A 9,457-nucleotide genomic window follows, 5' to 3' on the forward strand; every position below is an offset into this window, starting at 1 on the left:
GAGCCCTAATAATTGTCCCTGGAGACTAAGAACTAAACCAAAGCATAGTTCAGTATACACAAGATGACTATGATGACCTCAAGTCTAAGGATATTTGTACAACTATCACTATGTGAACAACTGCTGACACGTGAGTGAACTCCATCAGTTGTTCAGCTGTGCGAGTCATGTTCAGTGAACTAATTCTATAATAAGCACCTACATACTAGCTATAATGTCACCACACAAATGTCTATGAGAACAGACATCCTTCATAATGAAGCAAGCATAGTATGTACCGATCTTTGCGGATTATTAATTACCAGTTAGTAATCCTACGACCAGGAACTATTTAAGTTTAGAGTTATCATCTTTTAGGCCTTACTATTATGATCTCATCATAATCCATAAAAAGCTTTACTCTAAACTATGGTATATCTTATTTAAACACTTAAATAGATAAAGCCCGTAATAAAAACAAAACAAGTCTTTTATTAATATCAATGAAATCAAAACAGATTACATAAAAGTTATTCCTAAATCCTCATACATAATTGGACTTAGGACATATTCCTTTCATTATCTATCCCATTTATGACGGTTCTTGGGTGAGTCCAGTTCAGTGTGTACCAAAGAAAGGAGGTATCACCGTTGTTGCTAATGAGAAGAATGAGCTCATTCATACTAGAACAGTCACGGGGCGGAGAGTGTGCATGGATTACATGAAGCTGAACAAGGCCATGAGAAAGGATCACTTCCCTCTGCCTTTTATTGATCAGATGCTTGACAGGTTTACTTGTCCATTTGGTACCTTCTCCTTCAGATGAGTTTCTTTTGGTCCATGTGGTGCACCCGCCACATTTCAAAGATGCATGATGGCAATCTTTTCTGATATGATTGGTCAGAATGTGGAGGTGTTCATGGAAGATTTCTCTATGTTTGGTGATTCTTTTGATGAGTGCTTGCAATATCTTGGTGGCGTTATTAAAAGGTGTGTTGAGACCAAGCTAGTTCTCAATTGGGAAAAATGTCACTTTATGGTGGGACAGGGCATTCTTGGTCACAAGGTCTCTAGTAAAGGTCTTGAGGTGGACAAAGCCAAGGTGGGGGTCATTGAAAATCTTCCTCCACCAATTTTTGTTAAAGAAGTCCGGAGCTTTCTTGGTCATGCGGGTTTCTATAGGTGATTCATCAAGGATTTTTAAAAAATATTTAAACCCTTGTGCAATATTCTAGAGAAAGATGTCCCATTCATGTTTGATGGCGAGTGCCTAGATGCTTTTGAGTTCTTGAAGAAGAGTTTGATCATGACACCTGTCATACCTGCACGTGATTCGAATAAACCTTTTGAGATGATGTGCGATGCAAGTGACCATGGAGTTGGAGCAGTTCTTGGGCTGAAAAAAACAACATATTTCATGTGGTCTACTATGGTAGTAAGACCCTCAATGGTGCTCAATGAATTATACTACTACTGAGAAAGAACTCTTAGCCATTGTCTACGGTTTTAAGATATTTCGATCATATTTGCTTGGGACGAAGGTGACAGTTTTCACTATCATGCTGCTATTCGATATCTCATCTCGAAGAAGGACTCGAAGCCTAGATTGATTAGATGGGTTTGTTTGTTTCAGGAATTTGAGTTAGAGATCAAGGACAGAAAGGGTACTGAGAATCAAGTAGTTGATCATCTTTCTCATTTGGAAGATCCTAGTGCAACTTCACAGGATAAGAAATTGATAAATGAGTCTTTTCCCGATGAGCAGTTGTTTAGAGTGCAAGAGGAAGAACTGTGGTTTACCGACATTTTGAACTACCTTGTGAGTAATATCATGCTCCACACTTGTCTTATGCTCAAAGGAAGAAGTTTCTTCATGAGGTGAAGTGGTACATGTGGGATGAACCATATCTGTTTAGGCAAGGAGCTGACCAAATCATCAGGAGATATATTTCGTACAGCGAAACGGGGGGGATCTTGCGAGACTGTCATTCCACTGCTTATGGAGGCCACTATAGTGGAGAGAAGACAGAAGCTTGTTTCCTTCAAGCGGGGTTCTTCTGGCCTACTTTGTTTAAGGATGCGCACAGTTTGTTTTGAAGTGTGATCGATGCCAGCGTGTGGGTAATATGTCCAAGAGGGATGAGATGACTCTTAATGTGCTTCTCGAGGTTGAAGTCTTTGATGTTTGGGGAATCGACTTCATGGGGTTGTTTGTCTCATCTTGCAATAATCATTATATCTTCTTGGCAGTCGATTATGTATCGATCTGGGTTGAAGTCAAGGAATTTCTGACAAATGATGCAAAGGTAGTGATTAATTTTCTTCATAAGCAGATATTCACACTATTTGGGACTCCAAGAGTCATAATTAGTGATGAGGGATTGCATTTTTGCAATCATAAATTCACTACCATGATGCAAAGATATATTGTGAATTATTGCTTTGCTATAGCCTACCATCCTCAGACGGTCAAGCTAAGGTGTCTAACAAAGAGATCAAGCGTATTCTAGAGAAAGTTGTGTGTCCATTAAGGAAGGATTGGTCTTTGAAGCATGATGAAGTTGTTTGGGCATATAGGACAACATACAAGACTCCGTTAGGAATGTCGCCATTTCAATTGGTTTATGATAAAGGGTGTCATTTGCCTGTGGAGGTCGAGCATAAAGCGTATTGGGCTTTGAAGAAGGTGAACCTTGATTTGGATGTAGCTGGTAAGAAAAGAATGCTTCAATTGAATAAACTCGACGAATTTTGGCTTCAAGCTTATGAGAACAACAAAATATACAAGGAGAAAGTCAAGAGGTGGCACGATAGGGGTCTAGTGCTCAAATCATTTATGCCGGGGTAGCAAGTTCTTTTGTTTAACTCTCGTCTCCGTCTTTTTCCTGGAAAATTGAAGTCGAGATGGTCCGGGCCTTTCATCCTCAAAACTGAGTTTTCGCATGAAGCTGTAGAGATTTTTGAAAATTATCCAGGCCAAGCATTCAAAGTAAATGGTCAGAGGTTGAAGCACTACTATGGGGACACGATAAACTGCGAGGTGGTTAGTGTCATTTTATTGTCTACTTGATCTTGAAATCTACGTCAAGCTAACGACATAAATCAAGTGCTTCTTGTGAGGCAACCCAAGTTTGTTATACATTAGTAGGTAGAGGAAGCAGAAAGAAAAGAGAAAAACACAAAAAAAATTAGAAAATAAAAAAATTCAGTGCCAACTACAGTAGCACGGCGCGCCCGCGCTGAGGAGCGGGGCGGCCGTGCTGCTTTTCCGAAAATTGGGCGCGGCCACGCTGACTTGGTGCGCGGCCGCGCTGATTTAACAGAAGTACGGTGCGCCCGCGCCAAGGTAGCGCGCGGTCGCGCTGGGGTCGTAAGTTCGGAAAAAAAGACAGCAGAATTAAGGGGAAAATCGGGACTTTTATTCCTAAATCAATTCAAACACGATTTTTACTCTTCCACATCCCAAATTTCCCTCTCCAAATCAAACCCATTATTCCCATAATCAATTTCCACTCCTTTTCCATAACTAATTATCTCCCAATCTCCTATATATACATACACTTAGACACAAACTTTTCCATCAATTCTCAAACTCTCAAACACACAAATCTCTATCACATCTTATATTCTCTCAAATTATTCAAACTCCATGGCACCAAAGAGGCAACGACTCAAGTTAACAGCAGCACCACTGATTCTTCCAGTGCAGGTGGTGTGAGGCTAAGGTTTTCAACTCCCGAGGCTGAGGCGGAGTATGTGAGGATTTTATCGAAGCCTATAGCCAATGAGTGGGGTTTTCTGCCATCGGGGAAAGATGGTAAGTTGTTGGAGATGATCATGGAGTACCCACTCCACTTTACAAGGCACCCCCTGTTGTGCCCATGAGTATGGTGCATGAGTTTTATGCTAATGCTAAGGCGGAGAAGAACGGTTTCACCATGGTGAGAGGGATGACTGTAGAGTACAATGTTGAGGCTATTCGTAGGGTAATTGAGCAACCCGAGAGGAAGGAGGAGCAGGAGAACTAGAACGAGAAGACTTCGGGGGAGTTTAACTTGGATTTGATAGTTTCTACCATGTGTGTGCCTGGAACTCATTGAAGGTTCAAGAAGGGCATGAACGAGTATGCCACGTTCCCTGCTTCGTGCATAAATAGGTTTGCACGTGCAAGGAATTCTTTTATTTGTGCTAAAATCATGTCTTCTTTTCACGCGCATGAGATTATCGTAGAGCGTGCTCATTTGTTGTGGTGTATTCTTTAGGGATACTAGGTGAATCTTGTGATGGTTATCCATCAGGTTATGTTGAGGTTTTTACGAGGGAGTATTACGGGTTCTATACCCTATGCGTCTATTGTGACGAAGTTGTGCACGACGGTTGGTGTTCATTGGCCTGCACATGAGCAGCTCTAGCTCCCCAGTGCTCCTATTGACAGTTCTACACTGTTGAGTATGCAGGAGTGGTATGGAGGGAAGCCCGATCCTAAGGGGCTTGGTTATTCTTATGACCATATTCCGGGGGGAAGGCTAGATGATCAGACGTATGTTGGTGGTTCTTCCCAGGCCCGTCGAGCAGCATGGAGAGCTCAGTTGGGAGAGGAGGCCGGTCCTTCGGGATTGCAGTAGCAGTAGCAGGAGGAAGCACAGGGCAGTGTTGGTTTGAGTTCGATGCAGTATAGGTGTTTAGCTAGGAGGATGGATGTGATGCATGACATCCATAGCAGGTTTGCACATGACCTCACCCAGGAATTGGGGACTGCATTCAGAGCCATAGAAGTTGACATCCAGTGGCCATTATTCCGTGAGGATGCAAAGTATCCACCTCTAGACACTCCTGACACTCCACCCCTAGCGGCTGATGACCCTGGTTCAGATTAGGTATGCCCGATTCCTTGCTATTACCTATACTAAGAATAGTGAACATTTTAAGTTTGGGGGTGGTAGTTAAGGATTTTATGGTTTTGTGTGAGTCGCATTTGATTGCATATTCATGATAGTTTAATTCATATAGTTGCATATTTTCCATGTAGTTTTTTTTTTTAGTTTTTTTTAATTTGCATATAGTTTCATGCATTTGCATTATAACATGATCCCTTTGATGATTTTTTCGATTAATTTGTGATATTGATGCTAGTGTCGTGATGTCGTATTTAGTGATGTTAAGTTTTATCGAGTTGATTTGCATGCTAGAAACAATTATAATTCACTAAGTCTGTTTAAAATATTTGTGATGTCATGTCTAATCTGTTGTGTTTAGTTTCAGAACTTAATATCAGGACTTACTGGAAATCAGAACTTAATGAAGTCAGAACTTATATCATAACTTAAGGCCGTCAGGATTTATATCAGGACTTAAGTGCGGGTACTTCCGATAAGGAATGCAGCTGATTTACAGGAGAGGATCTGGACTAAAATAATAGAAGATATGCATGAAGAGTTGGACAGCTAGAAGACTTGTAGAAGATAATATCTGATTGATATAATTTTAGGAGACATAATTATATTCCATATCAATTACAAGATATCTTGTAACTGTGTACTATATAAACACAGCTTAGGGTTTACACTATATGTGTTATCATTCACAAGAAAGATTATTCATTGTAACCTAGCAGCTCTTAGTGATATTGTTCATCACTGAGAGAGTAGTTTAACTTACTTTATAACAGAGCTTATTATATTGAATAAACTTGATTACTGTTATATACTTGTGTTCTAAATCGGTTTGATTGTATAAACACTATATTCAACCCCCTTCTTTAGTGTTGTGTGACCTAACAAGTGGTATCAGAGCTTCTCTGTTAATTTACAAACAGTGAGATCTAGTTTACAATCATGTCTAACGAAACACAAACTCCACCTAGGCCCACCAAAACTCAAGATACTCAAAACAATCAAACACACAGTCGATATGAGAGTATTAGGGTTCCCATACTGAGAGCATCTGAGTATCTTATATGGAAGGTAAAGATGGCTATGTTTCTAGAAGCCACAGATCCAGAATACCTTGATATAATTAATGATGGACCATATAAGCCTACCCAGCTCTCTGTTACAGTTGCTGATCAACCTGCAAAGATGATACCAAAGGAGAAAGGTGATTACACATCTGAAGACATCTCATCTATTGCCAAGGATGCAAGGGTAAGGCATCTGCTTCATAGTGCAATTGACAATGTCATGTCAAACAGGATAATTGGATGCAAGACTGGAAAGGAAATATGGGATGCTTTGGAGACAAGATGCCAGGGAACTGAATCCATAAAAAAGAACAGAAAGACTATACTCACACAAGAGTATGAGTACTTTGACTCAAAAGCTGATGAGTCATTAACTAATTTATATGACAGGTTTGCCAAACTCTTGAATGATCTTGTTGGATTTTAATCGCAGCGGAGGCATGGTAAAACACTTTTACACATATAAAATCCAAATAAAAGCATATAAATCGTGGTAAAAACATATGAATCGATTACTAACCTTTAATATGTGATCCAAAAGCAACGTTCAGAGATCCTTAACAGCTGCTCCTCAAACGTGAAGCACTCCACCGGTATCCACCAAGAAAACGATGTTAAGGAGGAGGAGGAGGTGGAGAGAATTAGGTTTTCTAAAACTTTTGGGTTTTGGGGTTAGAATAAAAATAGGGTTTATAATAGTATATTTATAGGCAAAATTTTCAGCTGAAATTTTCCCATAAATATTATTATTATTATCCCATTTATTATTCTCATTAATAATTAAAACACCTTTTAATTATTAATCCTTTTTCTAAACACTTTAGAAATAATTCTCTCTCTTGATTTAATTTCCAAAAAATTAAATCCTTAATTAATAATATTAAGAACTTTTATTAATTAATTTATAATCAATTAAATCTTATTTAAACAATTATTAAATTTGCCGATTAATTATTTATTTCACAAATAAATAATTATTAGTCATTATTAATTAATTCCTCCACCATTAAATCATTCTCTTTTTATGGTGTGACCCTGTAGGTTCAATATTAAGCCGGTAGTAAAAATAAATAATAATAAAACTATTTTATCTTTATTTATATAAATTTTCTAATTTATTAAATATGATTAATTAATTAATCACATTTATTCTACATCGTGAGGGATACTTCTCAGCATATCGCGACTATCCGGATAATATGAATTCACTGCTTAGAATACCAAGAACCTATTCAGTGAATAGTTACCGTACAATAAACTCATTCTACCCTACAATGTCCAGATTAAATACAAGGCATGGATCTCATGTCAAGCCTATCTAATCTAATCATTTGCTTACCATTTACTATGCTTAGTTCTATGCAAATTAGAAACTCCTTTCTAATTTCATTCACTCTGGCCAGAGATTCCTGAACTAGCATAAGTGGATCATCTTTGAACATTCGCTTCCTTCACTGGAAGGGGTAGATCTTTTATTGATCATACACTATCTTCGTGTACAAATTCCTATACCCAGTAGAGCCCTAATAATTGTCCCTGGAGACTAAGAACTAAGCCAAAGCATAGTTCAGTGTACATAAGATGACTATGATGACCTCAAGTCTAAGGATACTTGTACAACTATCACTATGTGAACAACTGTTGACATGTGAGTGAACTCCATCAGTTGTTCAGCTGGGCGAGTCATGTTCAGTGAACTTATTCTATAATAAGCACCTACATACTAGCTATAGTGTCACCACACAAATGTCTATGAGAACAGACATCCTTCATAATGAAGCAAGCATAGTATGTACCGATCTCTGCGGATTATTAATTACCAATTAGTAATCCTACGACCAGGAACTATTTAAGTTTAGAGTTATCATCTTTTAGGTCTCACTATTATAATCTCATCATAATCCATAAAAAGCTTTACTCTAAACTATGGTATATCTTATTTAAACACTTAAATAGATAAAGCCCGTAATAAAAACAAAACAAGTCTTTTATTAATATCAATAAAATCAAAACAGATTACACAGGAAGTTATTCCTAAATCCTAATACATGATTGGACTTAGGACATATTCCTTTCAGAAAGTAGCTTTGTGAGTGGGTCTGCTATGTTGTTATGTGTGTCAACTCTATTTCAATACAACACAAGAAATGTTATCGCGCTCCCACTAACCCTTTTGTAGACACATGGTTCATCTACGTTTTTCATAAAACTAAACTCTTTGATTGTCTCAACAAAATGGATGTTCCATCTACGAGAAGCTTGCTTTAAACCACATATGGTTCGCAGCAGCTTACATACTAGGTTTTCATTTCTCTTGGAAAGAAAACCATCTGGCTATTTGCCAGATATCATAGTCGTAGTAAGCATCATTCGCAAGCAAAATCCGAACTGATTTTAACAGGGCTACAGGTAAAAGGTTTCATCAAAGTCAATCCATTGCCTTTGTTTGAATCCTTTTCCCAAAAGCCTGGCCTTATAGGTCTCCACCTGCCCATATGCTCTAATCATTCTTTCATATACCGTATACATAGATTCCATTCCGGATTTCATGGCACTATGCCATTTCTCTGAGTCAACACTACTCATAGCCTCATTATAGGTCATAGGGTCGTCATCATCAATGATCGACAATTCATTGTCATTCTCAATGACAAGGCCATATTACCTCTCAGGTTGGTGAGACACTCTCCCTGACCTATGAATGGGCTGTTCCACAGAAGGTTGTTCAGTCAGAACAGGTGTTTCCACTTGATCCGTAGTAGTTTGTGCTTCTTGAACTTCATCAAGTTTAAATTTTGCTCCCACTGTTTCCTTCAAGGATAAACTCCTTTTCCAAGAAGGTAGCATGTCTGGAGACAAACACCCGATGATCGGTGTAAAAGTAATACCCTAAAGTCTCTTTAGGATATCTCACAAAACTACATTTTACTGATCGAGATTCCCGCTTATCTGGGTCAACTTTCTTGATATAAGCGGGACATCCCCAAATCTTAACGTGTTTAAGACTCGGTTTCCTTTCTTTCCATATCTCATACGGAGTTTGAGGAACATATTTGGAAGGCACCTTATTCAGTAAATATGCTGAGGTTTCCAATGCATAACCCCATAGGAATACTGGAAGATTTGCATAGCTCATCATGGACCGAACTATGTCTAACAAATTCGATTTCTCCTTTCAGATACCAATCTGGAGGAGTCCACTGGGAGACTATACCATTTACTTTGAGATAATCTAGAAACTCTCCATTCAAGTATTCACCACCTCGATCTAATCGAAGAATTATAATACTATGTTTGGTTTGTTTCTCCACTTCATACTTATATTCTTTGAACTTTTCAAAGGCTTCAGACTTGTGTTTCATCAAACACATATCCGAATATAGATCTATTATCCATGAAAGTAATGAAGTATGAAAATCCACCCATGGCTTGCTTAGACATTGGTCCACATACATCTGTGTGTACCATTCCTAGCAAATTTACAGTCCTTTTTCCATGTCTACTAAATGGAGACTGCA

Source organism: Apium graveolens, chromosome 9, assembly GCF_009905375.1.
Source record: "Apium graveolens cultivar Ventura chromosome 9, ASM990537v1, whole genome shotgun sequence".
NCBI classification, from domain to species: domain Eukaryota; kingdom Viridiplantae; phylum Streptophyta; class Magnoliopsida; order Apiales; family Apiaceae; genus Apium; species Apium graveolens.